The 18,241-nt window shown below is 34.8% G+C and overlaps 1 protein-coding gene and 1 pseudogene across 1 annotated transcript in view; both read right to left on the bottom strand.

The window, feature by feature from the left end:
* Window positions 1-18,241, bottom strand: part of CDH9 (cadherin 9) — a 234,213-nt gene that overhangs the window by 107,981 nt on the left and 107,991 nt on the right. The window lies entirely within an intron of this gene.
* LOC140498562 (retinitis pigmentosa 9 protein homolog pseudogene) lies at window positions 13,912-17,410 on the bottom strand (annotated as a pseudogene).

Consider the following 18,241-nt stretch of genomic DNA (forward strand, 5'->3'; position numbering starts at 1 on the left):
AGGAGTAATTTCCGCACTATCATTGACAGATGGTCATTCACCCTTTGGTTTGATACATCAGTGAGAGGAGGATTACTACTTAAAGAGGCAGTCTATTCTATAGTTAGAAAGCTCTAATTATTAAGTTGTTCTTATTTGTAATGGCATGAGATTTTCATATATGCCTCTCAGTTTCTTTATTTTTTGTAATTTGAAATAGCTTTGAAAACCCTCACTTTTCCTAGGGCCCTTTCTCTCACACTTTATTTTCAATATGTCTCTTAAAACATGATGACCAGACTTATATGCAAATCTCTAGATACGATCTGACCAACATCATGTATATTGTAAATGTTCTTCATTTGCTAACCATATCCAGAAAAAAAAAAACACATGGAATCTATATGCAGAGAGAAGTATGTTATTTTCTCTTTTTTCTTGTTTTTTCTTTTACCTGTTTCCCCCCTTTGTTCTGATTCTTCTTTCACGACATAACTGATATGAAAATATGTTTAACATGATTGCACGTATATAACCTATATCAGATCGCTTGCTCTCTTGGGGACAGAAGAGGGAGAGAGGGAGAAAAATCTAAAACTCAAAATTTTACATTAATGAATGTTTAAAACTCTCTTTACATGTTATCGAAAAATAATATACTATTAAGAAAAAAGAGAATGTCACTTGTTGTGATATAAAAAATGTATTTCTATTAATCCCTACATAAGATTATATTAGCATTTTTAGCTACTACATTATAGCAGTGGACTTTGAAATAAAAGAAACAATATGTATATTAGATTTCTAATGAATTGAGACTCATTTTTTTGTGTGAATCACTAGTACTAAAGTTTTCTCTAAATATGTATTGTGCAATGGATGTTTTTTAAGTCTAGATTAGAAATTTTACAATCAGAAGGACTTATGACTGCATTTTTCTAAATATCTTTAAAGACAACTACAACCCCAGCAAGAACATGGGGCACCCTATGGTTTTATTAACAATATTTTTTATAATTATTAGTGATTAATAAGCTTCTCTTCTCTAATGTTGGCTTTTGCTGTATTTTCCTTGTTATGTTAAGATCTCTGATTTAATTGGTGTAAGGAACTCCAATTGTGGAAAATATCCCACTGTTGCAGATAGGCCACTACTCTTTAACTTACAGAGTTTCCTGACTCATAGAGTTGTTACTTAGCTTTCTCATAATCATATACCTGATATGTGTCAAAGGCAGGGTTTTGATCTAGATCCCCTTGACTCTAAGCCTGAGTGTGTTCACTCTGCCTCTATGTTCACTTATATTAACAACAAGAATACTGATCTAATTGATCAGTATTTAGCATTTGATTTCTAAGTATTTTCTTTTTCCCTCTCTTACATGATTATGTGTGCATGCATTTGTGTTTGTGTGTGTGTCTTAATAGTATTCGACTTCTTTAATCCATACCTCATAACTGCAAGTCTCAACGGTATTTTTGAGGTCAAATTTGTCCTTGTATTAGGATACCTATTTTTTTTAATCTAAAGTTATGATAATCTAAATAGATATTGTACTTTACAGTTTGAAAAGTGTTTGATATGTGCACATGGTCCCATGTGAATCTCAATAATACTGAGTTAGCACCCCATTTTATAGATGAAGAAACTGAAGTTGAGAGAACTGAGGTGTCTTATTAAGGATCACAAAGTTAATGAGTTTAACAGGTAATATTAGAACACATGATTTCTGAACTTCACGTTCTGGTGTTCTGTTGAATACATCTTTATCTGTCATTATAGGTTATATTGCTAGCTCTCTTGAAGAACATTACTTCTCAATTACTCATCCACTCTTCAATTCATTTGAATTTAACAAACATAAAGAGTTTGCTATATAACAATGCCATAGCAAACCATTTTTCTAGTGATGGAACATAGAGACAATGAGAATAATTTCTAATGGAGGAATTAAAAAAGATATAAATTATTATGATGCCCACAAAAATCAAAGGAAGAAAAGAAAATGATTAAGGGATGTTCCAGTATTACATTACATGTGTTCCAAGATGTGAGGAATATAACCTTATTCCTTTATTTTCACATACACATATTTAACTCTGTATGTGTGTTTGTGTGTGTATACAAGTGTAACACAACATGAGTTCATGTAGAAAAGGAAAAGAGCCTAAAATGAATTTAAAATATAGATGAGAGCCACATTATGAAAGACTGAAAATGCAGAGTTTTGGCTGTTTGTTTGTTTTAATAATATGAAACAGAAGGATGCTAATTTATTTTAAGCTAGGATATACATGATCAGAGACGTTTCTTTCGAGTAGTGTTTTTCCAGTTCTATGAAATATTAGTTGAAGAAAGGAGAATAAAACTAGGAAAAAATCATTAAATGGCTAAAGTAGTAATCCAGATAAAACACGGTTAAGGCTTGAATTGGTGCAGTACCCTAATGCATGCAGAGGAAGGTATTATTAACAGTAGCTATGGAGATAAATTTGGCAAGATTTGAGAACTGATTATGTATGAGGAGAACAGAAATAGGTAAGCATTAAGTATGCTGCCAAAGTTATGAGGACTAGCTGTGTTCCTTAGAGAATAGTGGTGCTCTCAAGATAAAAAGGAAATTTGGAAGGACATGTTTAGATAGGAAGATAACTTTCCGAAATGTTGAGGTGAGATACTTATGGGATGTCCACATGGAGATACACATCATATACTTTAGAAGAGGTAATAGAATCTGAAAAAAAAATATTAAGATTGGATATAAATTTGGAAGTAATCTGTATAGAAATGATATTGGAAAATAAATTGAAACCCTACTCCAGTTACTTCTTTTATTCATGGCCTTGTTAAAGAGTTATTCATATTAATAACCTAATTTTGTATAGTACTTCAAGGTTTGTGTTACTTGACATTTACAAAAATTATGAGAAAGTTACTATTGATATATTTATTTTAGATATGGAAACTGAGGATCAGATAGGAGTTTTCCAGCCACATACAAGCAGTCAACATCTTTGTTGTATTCCCTCCCCATATTTTGAGCTCCATCTTTGGAGATGGTAGGTTTTGTAAGAAATTTACTGTCCCAATAAATAAAAAAAAATATTGGGTACACAGTAGGCAATTTAAAAAGAGTTAATTAAATATTGAATTTAAGGCAGCATGGTATATTAAACTGATAATTGAGTTTAATGCCAGGAAGACCTGAATTTGATTCCCATCTCTGAGAAGAACTACTTGTATGTAGCAGGGAAAATACTTTTTGAGACTCAGTTTTCCCATCTGTAAAATAAATGCAATAATAGTAGCTCAAATAATCTTTGCAAATGTCAAATAATATCATGTTTGTAATTTATTTTCAGATATTAGAGTGATATATAAATTTAGGTTATTAATATGAATAAATGTCTAATGATTATTTTTTATTAAATTTTATCCTTAAAAGATTCTTCAAAGAAAACTCCAAAGGTCAGTGTGGGAGGGCTTTCCAAGCTGGGTGAGAGGGAACCGGGCTCCTTCAACAATAGCCCCAGGTGATGGCAGAGGCCCCAGCAACAGACTGCAGGGAGCTTCAGATGGCCAGAAAGCAACATCGGTCCATTGTCCAAGTAACTCAGCTTAAAGCCTCTGGCAATAGGGATCAGCTGATCTAAACCTCAGTCCTGAATGACAGCCTCGCCCCCACCCAAAGCCGTGGGGAATCAAGAACCTGAGTCAAATCTCACCCTTCAACATAGCACTTGGGAGAGAGGGGCAATAGGACCATCCTCTTCACAAAAGATTCAGAAGTCAAGTAACTGGCTGGGAAAATGCCCAAAAAGGGGAAAAAAATAAGACCATAGAAAGTTACTTTTTTGGTGAACAGCTGTCTCCTCCCACCCTTTCCGATGAGGAAGAACAAGGCATACTGTCACAGGAAGTCAAGACCCCTGTGTTCAGGCCTCCAAAGGAAATGTAAACTGGGCTCAGGCAATAGAACCGCTTGACAAGCGAGACAGAAGCTTCCTTAAGGAGAACCCCCCAAAAATGCTGAGGAAAATAACACCTTTAAAAAGAGGCTAACTCAATTGGAAAAAGAGGTCCACAAAGCCAATGAGTAGAAGGAGGCTTTAAAAAGCAGAATTAGCCAAATGGAGGAGAAAGTTCAAAAGCTCACTGAACAAAATAGTTCATTGAAAAAAACAATTGAGTTCAGGGAATTGAATGACTGTGAGATAAACCAAGCAGTTAAAAAACAAAAGCAAAAGCTTGAAAACGTAGACAATAATGTGAAACATGTCATTGGAAAAACAACCGACCTGGAAAATATATCCAGCAAAGATAATTTAAAAAAATTATGGGACTACCTGAAAGCCATCATCAAAATAAGAGCCTAGATATTACCTTTCATGAAATTATCAAGGAAAACTGCCCCAATATTCTAGAACCAAAGGGTAAAATAAATATTGAAAGAATCAATCAATCACCTCCTGAAAGGACCTGAAGGAGAAACTCCTAGGAATATTGTGGCCAAATTCAGAGTTCCCAGGTCATGAGAAAATACTGCAAGCAGCTAGGAAGAAACAAATTGAATATTATGGAAATACAATCAGGATAACACAGAATCTGGCAGCTTCAACATCAAGGGATCGAAGGGCTTGGGATAAGATATTGCGGAAGTCAAAGGAACTGGGATTAAAACCAAGAATCACGTACCCAAAAAAACTGAGTATAATACTCAGGAAATAAATGGTCATTCAATGATATGGAGGACTTTCAAGCATTCAGGATGAAAAGACCAGAACTGAAGAGAGAATTTGACTTTCAAACACAAGAATCAAGAGAAGTATGAAAAAGTAAACAGGAAAGAGAAATCATAAAAATAAAAAAAAAAACTTTCTAAAGCTGAACTGTTTACATTCCTGCATTGAATGAAAATATTTATAACTCTTGAGACTTTTGTCACTATTTGGGAAGGTGGAGGGACTGTTCACACACACACACACACACACACACACACACAGAGTACAGGCTTTGTTGAATCAGAAGAGATGGTATCCGCATAAAAAGTAAAATAAAATAAAAATTAAAGGGTGAAGGAGGAAAATACTGAAAGGAGAAAGGGAGAAATCAAATGCGCCAGGATATAACTCATAAAAGAGATTTAAAAAATCTTCTTCAAAGTAGGAGAAAAGGGAGAAGTGAGAGGGGGAAGGTGAGGCTTACCTTCTTCACATATGGCTTAAGGATGTAATAACATAGTCACTACATTTGGTATGAAAATCTATCTTACTCTACAGGAAAGTAGGGGAGTAGGCAAAAAGTGGAGTGAGAGGAATGATAGAAGGGAGTGCAAATGGAAGAAGGGAGTAACTAGAAATAAACACTTTTGGAAAGGGACAAGGTCAAATGATGGACTAAAAAATAAGGGGGGATAGAGTAGGATAGAGGGCAATATAGTTAGTATTACACAACATGATTTTTATGGAAATCTTTTTTAAAATGACACATATTTATTCTGTATTGAATTGCTTGCCTTCTCTGTGGGGATGGGTAGGAAGGGAGGGAGGGAGAGAAGTTGGAATTGAAAGTATTAGAAATGAACGTTGAAAATTATTATTGCAGAGCCAGAAGATAAAAAAAATAATGGGGTGTAGAAATTTGTCATGCCCTACCATAAAAGGGAGAAGATGGGGGTAAGGGAAGAGTAGAGTGTGATAGAAAGGAGGGTACATTGAGGGAAGGGATAATTAGAATGCAAGGTATAGAGAGTGGCATGAGGGGAGAGACGAGGACAAAAATTGGACGTTACAAAGTGATGTAAAAACAATTATTATTTAATCAATTGACTGAAAAATTACTGAGACTAAATCAGATAAATCTTTAGTTTGGGGAAAAGTATTTTAGTGTAAATTTCCTAGAGGTAGGTAACCTGGAAGAGAAATTTGGCATTCATGAAAAAGTTAAAGTTTTAATGGTAAATTTGATTTTATGATTGCTATTTAATCAGGAACTATGACATGTATGGAAAAGCATGTAAGCCTTTTAATACTTGCCTCAAAAGATGTTCCTTAGCCATTGTGAAATTATAGTCATGTCTGAAACCTGGTTATTGAAAGTCGCTATTTTAAGATGCTATGGGACTATTAACTGACTGTACTTCTGAATTTAACTCCAGGTATGGATAGCAAGAAACGTCATCTGAACCTCCAGTGCATGATGCCAGTAAGCCTGTGAGATGCTGGTATGAACTGCAAAAGGTGATCTCATGGGAAGGGTGGGAGAGCTGCTGTTCAGCCTGGGCTGAGGTAGCATTCTCATGACTCGATTTCCCCACTGATACTGGGCAGACTTTAAGGCTGACTGAAGACAAGTTGACAATCTACCCCTGCCCGAAATTGACGTGAAGTTGGGGAGATATTGTTTCCCTTCAATGTCCCTACTCTTAGTGGCAATTTTCTGTAGTCAAAAGGTTTGTAAGCTTAATACTAGCTAACATCCAAGGTTAAGTCAAAAATTAAGGTATTAGGCTTAGGACTTTAGACTGGCAACAATAAGTTAGGGTCCTTTAATTCTTAGTAATAGTGTGAAGACAATTAGGTCAGGGGCCTGGGAAGTTAGCAAACATAATTATTATTTGTGTCTCACTTGGTAAATATTAAAAAAATTCGTTTGTGGTCTATATTGTAAATTCTTTAAAAGAAATATCACCTGACCAAAAGTTAGAATCGTTTTATGTGATATGAACTGGCTTAAAAATGAAAACAAACAAACAAACAAAAAACAAAAAAAAAAACAAATAAGGCAACTGACCATTAGGGATTTTAAATGATTTCAACATACATGATCCTACATCTAGTGTCAGAGGCAAGATTTGAGGATAGTTCCTCTTATTCCAGAGCCAATGTCATTTTCACTATGATAACTTTGTGTTGTACATTATAAATTTAGATCAGGTCAATACGAAGTCTTCTGTTTTAGGGCCTTTTTCTCATGTTTGTGAGCAGAATATTTTCCACTTCCTTGCACTGAATGGGATACTACAGTGAGGCACATTTCATAAGATTAACCTGACTTGAGGTTTTATCTGCTGCGATGTAATCTTGGAAGAAGTTGAAGCTACTCTGACAGCATTCAAGTCCAGAAAAATTACAATTTAAACAGTAACTGAATCATTGACTATTGAAGACTGAATGTTTAACAATGGAGGTCATGCTGACCACCAGAAAACACATACCCTAGTCAGAGTGAGTAGTGATCTCTTTCCCCCACTGGCTTAGGTAAATAGAATCCTTTATCACCACAGTATTCTCATCCCTATGTGCCTTCTCTACCTATGATAAATCTCACTTTTTAATAGATTTATTTTTCTCTAAAAGCTTGGCACATCCATGCATGAAACAGTTTCTTTACACCTTGAAATTAATTAAGCTTCATGACTTTTTAATCTTTCTTTTTTAAAAAATTTACGTATTTTGAGTTTTCAGCATACACTTCCATTGATGGCATGTAATCAGATATTGTCTGTACTTATGCATTCATATTAAATATATTTTCAATCATTCATGATATAAAGAAAAATTAGAGTTAATGAGAAGAAATATGGGAAAGGAGAAACAAAAAACAACAACAAAAGGAAAGAAGAGCAAATAGTATTCTTCCATGCACATTGAAACTCCAGAGTTCTTTATTTCTAAAAGTGGATATCCCATTGTGAACCTTTTGGAGTTTTCTTAGGTCCCTGCATTGCTGAAAATTCAGTCACTGCACAATGTAACTGTGTACGGTGTTCTCCAGGCTCTGCTCGTACCTCTCAGCTTTGTTTATATAAGTCTTTCCAGGATATTCTAAAAGTCTGCCTGTTCATCATTTCTTATAGTAGAATTGTATTTCATTACATTCTTATACCACAACTTGTTCAGCCATTCCCTAAATGATGAACATCCCTTCAATTTCCAATGTTTTGCCACAACAAAAAGAGCTGCTTTAAATATATTTTTTGTACATGTGATTCCTTTGCCCTTTTTAGATACAAATCTAGTAATGGTATTGCTGGATCAAAGGGTATGGGAAGTTTTATATACCTTTGGGCACGGTTCCAAATTGTTTCCAGAAGGTTTGGACCAGTTCACTCCTCCACCAACAAAGCATTAGTATTCCAGTTGTACTATATCTTCTGCATCATTTATCATTTTCCTGTTTTGTCATGTTAGCCGATCTAATAAGGTGTGATGTGGTACCTTGGAGTTATTTTAACTTGCATTTCTCTAATAAATAGTTATTTAGAGCATTTTTCATATAACTATAGATAGTTTTAATTTCGTCTGAAAAGTGCCTGTTCATATTTTTTGACCAATTATCAATTAAAGAATGACTTGTACTCTTATAAATTTGACTCAATTCTCTATATATTTTAAGAATCAGACCTTTCTCAGATATATTGTTCATAAAAATTCCCAGTTATCTCCTTCCCTCCTAATCTTGGTTACACTGACTTTGTGCAAAAACTTTTCAATTTAGTGTAGTCAAAATTATACATTTTCCACTTCTTAATGATCTCTATATCTTGTTTGGTCATAAATTCTTCCATTCACCATAAATCTAACAGGTAAACTATTCCTTACTCTTCTAGTTTGCTTTCAGTATCCACCTTAACATCAAAGCCATATACCATTTTGACATTATTTTGGTATGTGGCATAAAGTGTTGGTCTGTGTCTAGTTTTTGCCATATCATTTGCCTGTTTTACCAGCAGCTTTTGTCAAATATTAAGTTCCCCGCAGCTGTGGTGCTTGGTTTTATCAGAGTAGATTACCATAGTCATTAACTACTGTGTCTTGTGTACTTAACCTATTCCACTGATCCAGTACTACATTCCTTAGCTAGTACCAAGTAGTCTTGATGGTTGCTGCCTTTATTCAGATCTGATAGGGCTAGGTCACTTTCCCTAGCATTTCTTTCTGTTAGTTCCCCTGATATTCTAGACCTTTTCTTCTTCCAGATAAACTTTGATATTATTTTTTTCTAGCTCTGCAAAATAATTTATTTTTAGTTTGATTGGTATGGTACTGAATAAGTAAATTAAAATAGATAGAATTGTCACCTTTATTATATTAGCTCCGCCTAGCTACGAGCAACTTACGCTTTTCCAATTATTTAGCTCTGACTTCATTTGTCTGAAAAGTGTTTTGGAATTGTGTTCTTATAGTTGCTGACTTTGTCTTAGCAAGTAGACTCCCCAATATTTTGTAAAGTCTAGAGTAACTTTAAATGAAATTCCTCTATCTCTTGCTGTTGGGCATTGTTAGTAATATATAGAAAAGTCAATGATTTATGTGGATTTATTTTATACCCTGCAACTTTTTTAGAGATGTTTGTTATATCAAAAATTTTTATTTTACTTGATTCTCATTCTCTAAAATTCTGTAAGTGTATGATCATGTCATCTGCAAAGAGTAATAGCTTTATTTCTTCTTTACCTATTCTAATTCCTTTAATTTCTTTTCCTTCTCTTATTGCTAAAGCTATAAACCTTAACATATATTATATAAACTTATACAGTTTAATCCATACTGATGATTTAAGGTAAATGGCACTTGTCATTTTAAGGAATATTCCATTTATCCTTATGTTCTCTAATGTTTTTAATAAGAATGAGTGTTATATTTTGTCAAAGCTTTTTCTGCATCTATTGAAATAATCACATGGTTTCTGATAGTTTTGTTGTTGATATGGTCAATTTTGCTGATAGTTTTCCTAATTGTGAACCAGGCCTGCATTTCTGGTATAAATCCTGCCTAGTCATAGTGTATTATTTTCATGATAAGTTGCTGCAATCTTTTTGCTATTATTTAATTTTAAAAATTTGCATCAATATTCAACAGGGAAATTGGTTTATAATTTTCTTTCTTTCTTTTCTCTCTGTCTGGTTTAGATATCAGTACTATACATAAATATATATATATATATATGATATATATGTATACATATATATATATATCATAAAAGAGAATTTGGTAACGATGCTTATTCACCTATTTCCCCAAATAGTCTTTATAGTACTGGAATTAATTGCTTTTTAATTGTTTGTTATAATTCAATTCTAAATCCTTCTGACTGGGCAGAATTTTTCCCTGGGAGCTCATAGGTGACTTTTTCAATTTCCTTTTTGAAATGTAGTTATTTCAATAGTTTACTTGTTGTTCTGTTAATTTTGGCTATATATATATAATATATATTATATATATATATACACATACATATATATATATATTTGTAAATACTCATCCATTTTACTATTATTATCAAATTTATGGGCATACAGTTGGGCAAAATTGTTCCTAAATATTGTTTAAATTTCTTCTTCGTTGGTGATGAATTCATAGTTTTCATTTTTGATACCAGTAATTTGGTTTTCTTTTTTCTCTTTTTTAACCCAATCAACAAAAGATTTATCAGTTTATTGCTTTTTTCATAAAGCCAGTTCTTGATGGTATTTATTAGTTCAATAGTTTTATTAATTTAAATTTTATTAATCCCTTATTTGGTTTTCACTGTTTCTAATTTGGTATTTAATTGAGGATTTTTAATTTGTTCATTTTTTAGCTTTTTACCTTGCATGCCCAATTCCTTAATCTCCTCTTTCCCTTTTTCATTCATTTATTCCTATTTAATCATACAGATATATAAAACTTACTCTAAGTACAACTTTTACTGCATCCCATGAATTTTTGTATGTTGTCTGATTATTGTTATTCTCTTGTATGAAGTTATGAATTCTTTCTATGATGTTTTGTTTGACCCACTCATTCTTTGGGACTAGACATTTTAGTTTCCAATGAATTTTTAATCTATATTCCTATGACCCTTTATTCCACGTTATTTTTGCTTCATCAATATCTGAAAAGGATGCATTTAATATTTCTGCTTTTCTGCATTAGATTGGGATCTGTTTAAGGACTAGATCATCACTAATTTTTATGCAGGTACCCTTAACCACTGAGAAAAAATATCCATATTTAATTTTCTCCAGAGGTTTACCATATCTAACTTTTCGAACATTCTATTGACCTTCTTAACTTCTTTCTTGCTTACTTTGTGGTTAGATTTATCTACGTCAGAGAGGGGGAGGTTGAGGACCCCAATTAGTATAGTTTTGCTCTCTTTTTCTTTCTGTAACTCCCTTACTTTTCCTCTAAGAATTTGGATGCTGTACCACTTAGCGCATGTATATTTAGTAATGATATTACTTCTTTGTCTAGTGTAGCTTTTAGTAGTATATGGTTTCCTTTCTCATCTCTTCTAATTAAATCTATTTTTGCTTTTGCTTTCTCTGAGATCAGGATTATCACCCCTGTTTGTTTTTTTTTTAATTTCAGTTTAAGCATAATATTCTCTACTCTAGTCTTTTACCTTTATTCTGTGTGCATCCTTCTGTTTAAAATGTGTTTCTTGTAAACAGAATATTTTAACATCATGATTTTAATCAATTCTACTATCTGTTTCTGTTTCATGGGAGAGTTCATCTCATCTTTCGTAGTTATTTTTAATTTCTGTGTCTCTCTATCTTTTTTTCTGATCCCCATTTATACTTTTATTTCTCGTTTTGCTCTTCCCCCATCACTCGAGATTTGCTTTTCATCACTTCAATCTTCCTTCCCTCCTATCAGCCCTTTTTCTTTCCCCTTTTCCTTTACTGTTTCTTCCCCCTTTCTCCCTTCCCACTCCCTTCTTTTTTCTTTCCCCTTCCCCCTTCCTACTGCATATAAGGTAATTTAGATTTCTATAACTAACTGAGTATGTTATTCCCTCCTTCAGCCAAATCAAGTGAGAGCAAGGTTCAAACAATCCTCACCTCACCCCTTTTTTCCCTCTACTATAACATGATTTTGTACCTCTTCATGCACTATAATTTACTTTTTTCTGCCTCTTCTTTTCCTCTTCTCCTGTTACAATTTCTTTTCACTACATAATTTTTTCATCATTACATCGAAGTCAATTTATACTCTCTCTATCTATTCATATATCTACCTATCTATGTATCTATATCTATTTATCTATCTATCTATATCTTTCTCTCAGTCCTTTTTAAATGTTGTAATAAAGGTGCATTCTCAAGAGTTACAAGTATTATCCACCCATCTAGGGATGTGAACCGTTTGCCCTTATTGCCCTGTTTACCTTTGTCTGTTTACCTCAAGCCCTCCAATCCTTTAATGTAGAAGCTGCTAGTCTTGTGTAATCCTAATTGTGGCTCCAGTGATCTTTCAATTGTTTCTTTCTGGTTTCTTGCAATATTTTCTCATTGATTTAATATTTCTGGAATTGTTACATGATATTCCTTGGACTTTTCAATTTGAGATCTTTATCTGGAGATGATTGGTGGAGTCTCTCAATGAATAGTTTACCCTTTGGTTCTAGGATATCAGGGCAGTTTTCCTTGATGATTTCTTGAAAGATTAATTCCAGGCTCTTATTTTTGGATCATCACTTTCAAGTAGATCAATAATTTTAAAATGATCTCTCTTTCTTCTCTTTTCCAAGTCTGTATTTTCTCCAATGAAATGTTTTTTTTAATATTTTATTCTATTTTTCATTTTCATTTTTTGACTGATTCTTGATGTCTTATAGAATCATTAGCTTCCACTTGCCCAATTCTAATTTTTAACAAACTCTTTTCTTCAATTAGTTTTTGGACTTCCTTTTCCATTTCACCAATTCTGCTTTATAAGGAGTTGTTTTCTTCAATGTAATCCCCCCCAATCTGTCAATATCTTTTTTAAGGAATTGTTCATTTTTTCTTCTACTTCTCTAGTTTGACTTTTAAAATCCTTCTCTAGCTTTCCCAAGAAGGCTTTTTGGGCTTGAGATCGGTTCATATTACCCTTTGAGGTTTCATATGTAGGTATAGTGACAATACTGTCTTCTTCTGAATTTGTATTTTGATCTTACCTGTCCCCATAAAAAAAAAAAAATCTATGTGCTTTGTTTATCTAAGTTGCTCTTTGATCATGGCATTTGCATTTTCCCTGACTTTTAAAGCTGATCTCTGCTTCTCAGGCACAAGGGGCACTGTCTCAGGCTTCTTCTTGATGAATCTAGGTCTGGTTACTGGCTTTGTGTTCTGGGGCCTCAGAGCCTGACAGCTGGACGCTGCCGAGGCTGTAGCTTACTTGGTGCTGAGCTGGAGCTTGTGGTCATTGTTGGTGTGTGCAGAAGCCAGGTGGGGTTTTTCTACATTTTCCCAGGGTTACAAAGAAACTAACAGGGTGAGGTGTGAGGGTGGGGGTTGTCTATCCACTGGAGGTTGTCTTCTCATCCTGGGTTGTCGTAGGGCATGGGTAAGCTCAACCACTGGTGGACAACCATTTGCAGGCTCACAGGGTGATTCTCAACACTGGCATCTACTGATTTCCCTGGATGTGAGAAGGCATGTGGGGAGAAGAAGGGCAGTTCTAGTACCGGTGCCTGACCACTCCCCAACTCTGAGAATCAGGATCTCACAGTGATGTGCTGAAGTATGACTTGTCACAGGCTTGCCAGGACACCTCTCTTCTTATTTTCATTCTATTCAGCCACAGTGAGAGGGACCTTTCCCATTAATTCCACTATCCTCACAACTTAAAACACTGCTGTACCCCATTCTTCTGCTGGCTCCACTGTTCCACAATTTTCCTGGGTAAGTATTTTCTGTGTTTTTCAAGGTCAATAAGGTAGGATGAAAGCAACTTAGTTCTTACTTTGCTGTCGACTCCCAGAAGACCTATCTATTCTTTTCTCATCCCTGATTTTATGCAACATTCTTTTCAAGCAAAGTTTGTTTCATCAATGGATACACCATCCTCAAATATAATGGATATGGGGCAGCTAGGTGGTGTAGTAGATAGATAACCAACCTAGAGTCAAGAAGGCTTGAGTTCAAATTATTCCTCAGACACTTCCCAGCTGTCTGACACTGGACAAATTATTTAACCCCAATTGCTTCCAAAAAAAAATTCTAAGGGACTTCACCTTCTTTAGAAATAACTTTTCCATTTGGACTCTGTCATATACCCTCATTGCAGTGTTAAATACGTTTTTCTATCTCCCTTTTTAAACTTTTATTTGATATTTACAGAAGTATTTGGTGCCACAATAAAAAAGGGGGAGCTTATTCATGGGATAGTCCATGTTGGGTGATAACCTTTAAAGAGCTTATTTGCTGTGCTGAGTCATGTTCATATATATATATATATTTAACTATCAACACAGTGATAACTAGATTATTTAAGCAGAAAACTGTGTGAGTGTAAATACAGTGGTTTATTGTTGAAGATCAAGTTGTCTTTTTCATTTGGCATATTTTAATCAAGGAATGACATATGCAGGTGATGTATGCAATGATTATCCTCACACAATATTACTGTTAAAGAAGGGGAAAAACATTAAGCCTAGGATGATACATTCTTGATGAAATCAATATATTTGCTCTTTGAGAAAACTATATCCTATTTTAGGGGATTTTAATTTTTTCCAGAATTATCTCATTTGTCCTGTTCTCCAAAACCATTCAGAAGACATTAGCAATGGCTTAATAAACAAATCTACCAAGTTTTTTTAATATCCTGGGATATAGTTTTTGTTGACCAGTTTACTTAAATGCACACAAAGTAGCTAGATGATAAAAAAATGTCATCTGTTCCCCAGAGATTTTAATTTCTTAAACAAAAATTTATAATTCTTGGTAATGATTTCAAGATGTCTATTATAGTAACCTATATGCTCATGTGATCTATCGTAACTCAAGAATGTGGAATCTACTTACCTATACCCAGCCTTTGCATTCCATAAGACTGCTGTATGATTTTGAGTAAATAAACAGTTGCATAAAAAATCATGACCAAACAGACCTCCAAAATGTCTTTCCTTAGGGCAAAAACATCTTTGAACAATATAGTAACAAAATACTAAATTTGGAGTCAGAGGGCATGGTTTCTAATACTAGATCATTTCCTTATTATCTAACATGACCTTGAACATCTCACTTAAGTTGTTTGGGACTCAACCATTTCTATAATAAGTGGTTTTGACTAAATAAATGGTAAAATCCCTTTCAGGTTTAAAATTGAGGACACAAAATTCACATGCATTTGATTATTCCTCAAATTATTGGGAGGAAATCATCTTTCCAATATTGGATGGTACTATAGTGTGTCAAAATGGACATTCCCAGATAGCTATCTGGGACTTGGGGAAATTGTCTTTTATTCCTTCAATTGTTTTTACAAAATGATCCTATGTCTGTGATCAAGCTATATTCAGTCTTCTATAAGCTGCATTCTTGATTCCCTTGGACTTTCCCTAAAATGCCTATTTTTTTCTACATTTATGCCTTTACATTGGGTTTTCTTACTTTCTCACTGTCTTCTTCTCCAGCTGTTTTGTTAACCTTCATTTTATGTGTTGCCTTCTCCATTAGAGTATATATTATGTGGGAGCAGGGACTGCCTTTCTGTTTGTATTTAGAATATATGTTAGTGAGGAGTGGGGACTGATTTTCTGCTTTTACTTGTATTTCTAAACACTGCCTGGAATACAGTATACGCTGAATGAATGCTTCTTAATGTGAATTTGGAAAAGTAAAGAGGGTGATTCATTAATGCTTTGTGTTCTATTAGTATTGTTCTTATTTTGTGTGAAGAACAAAAAGACATTGAGCATTCTTGTAACGAAATATTTCTTTTCTTGGCCTCATTATAAGGGTCATCCCTTGGCTACTTCTTAAACAGGGCTATTCAATGAATGGGCTATGCTTCACCCTAAGTGAGTACCTGCAAAGACTTTGGACTTAAGGATCCAAAGTCCCCCAGTGTATCCCGGGTGATCTCCGGTCTCTGGGTTCAGATGACTCTGGAGGAGAAGTGAGGCTGGTGACCTGCACATCCCTCTCTCACTCAAAACAAAGTCAAGTGCAAGTAATGTCTTCATTTCTCTAATGGCATGGCCTTCTCTGGCACAGAAGGATGGACACAATATTAGTGAGATATTTCATTTTTTCATCTCTTTCAGGAAGAGGTTCATGAATTCTTTTGTTTCTATTTTAACCTCTTGTTCTACACTATCAGGAGAGTAATAATAATACCTTGAAAGATGATTTATTTACTCGTTTTTTTTTTTTTTTTGCTCGTGGCTTTCATGTAATCCTAAACCATTTTTATGTTTTCTAATTTTTTCACTGTTTATTTTTGTTGATGTTGATTTCTCATAAAGTCATTCACTTCCTTTTACTCATTTCTATTTTTTCCCTTAAATAACTGAGTTTTATTATTCAACACCTGACAACATTTACTTGCAACTGCTGAAGATCTAGAATTTTCAAATACGTCAACCTACAACTCCATTAACCCTCTGCCATCACTGGGGAAACTTTTGGAAATGCCTAGAATGTCTTCATATCTTATGCTTGATTGTCTTCAAAAATTATCATAAACTACAGTAATCAAAGAAGATGACAATGAATATCCCGCACTATGACATATAAGCAACTCAATGTCATGTTGAATTCATCACTGTTGGCAGCAATAGCAAAATGCCACCTAAGTGATGCTAATGACACACATTACTTGGTTCCTTTTTCTGTCAATGAAGGCAGTTTTGTGGCTACTTATTTAGTACCTATGACATTGAACTATGATTCTTGAATAACAAGGTGGATTAAAATCAAATTGCTTTTAGTCAGAGCCTAACTCTAATTTGACTTAAATTTGTGCTTTTTTCTTTTTCTTCTGCGTTTTCCTCTTCTTATGTTTCTCCTTCTTCTTCTTTCTGTTATGCTTCTCCTTGCATTCTGAGGAGCTGTAAGTATTTCCATCTTCATCTGAGGAAGAATCCTCTAGTAGCTTCTTTAGCTTTTGTATCCTCACATCTTTTCATGATGCTTATTCATCCTTATAATCTCATACACAAGATTTTCATGTGCTATTCTGAATTGCTCTAATTTCTGATTGCCCTTGATAAAGAATGGTCATTCTTTGTCACCTTTTCTGAGTCCATAGAGTTTACACCGCTACCATTGCATAACCTTGACTTTTTTCCCCTGGGGCATCCAGAGTCCTTCAGTTGGAGCATGAATCAGAAGTTCTGTGGCATGTTCATTGCCTGATGCTTCTGATATACATTCTTCTGCCATGGTATCATCTCCCTTGATAAGTCCAGGTGGAGGTTTTTCATAAAAGGACTCAAGGTGGTGCAGCTGTTGCTGCTGCTGTATATCTCCCCAATGCTGCTTCTGTTCCTGGAGTCACTGCTGCTCCACCAAGGCTGGCTCCTGGGTCCACTTGGGGGAGAGAGGCATGGCCAGGTTGGGTCAGGCTGTGGAAGGGGGCAGTCAATTCTAATTTTTGAGGAATTGCTTTCTTCAGTGAACTTTTGTAACTCTTTGTATATTTGCTTAATTATACTTTTTTTATTTATTTAACTTTTAACATTTATTTTCACAAAATTTTGGGTTACAAATTTTCTCCCCTTTTATCCCCTCCCCCCTCCCAAACCCAAGCATTCTAGTTGCCCTTGTGACCAATCTGCTGTCTCCTCTATCCTCCCTCCCTGTCCATGTCTCCGTCTTCTCTTTTGCCCTGTAGGGCCAGATAGCTTTCTTGACCCCTTAACCTCTATTTCTTGTTACCCAGTGGTAAGAACATTACATTTGGTCCTAACACTTTGAGTTCCAACTTCTTTAGCTCCCTCCCTCTCCACCCCTTCCCCTTGGAAGACAGGCAATTCAATATAGGCCAAATCTGTTTAGTTTTGCAAATGATTTCCATATTAGTTGTATTGTATAGGACTAACTATATTTCCCTCCATCCTATCCTGTCCCCCATTACTTCTATATTCTTATGGTCCTTTCCCTCCCCATGAGTGTTGACCTCGGATTGCATTCTCCTCCCCATGCCCTCCCCTCCATCCTCCCCCCCACCCTGCTTGTGCCCCTGTCCTCCACTGTCCTGTATTATGAGATAGGTTTTCCTATCAAAATGAGTGTGCATTATATTCTTTCCTTTAGTGGAATGTGATGAGAGTAGACCTCATGTTTTTCTCTTGCCTCCCCTCTTTATCCCACCACTAATAAGTCTTTTGCTTGCCTCTTTTATGAGAGATAATTTGCCCCATATAACTTATCCCTTTCTCCTCCCAATATTTCTCTCTCACTGCTTGATATCATTTTTTTTAAAGATATGATCCCATCCTCTTCAATTCACTTTGTGCACTCGGTCTCTATGTATGTGTGCGTGTGTGCATGTGTGT

This window comes from Notamacropus eugenii, chromosome 4 (assembly GCF_028372415.1).
Source record: "Notamacropus eugenii isolate mMacEug1 chromosome 4, mMacEug1.pri_v2, whole genome shotgun sequence".
Taxonomy (NCBI): Eukaryota; Metazoa; Chordata; class Mammalia; order Diprotodontia; family Macropodidae; genus Notamacropus; species Notamacropus eugenii.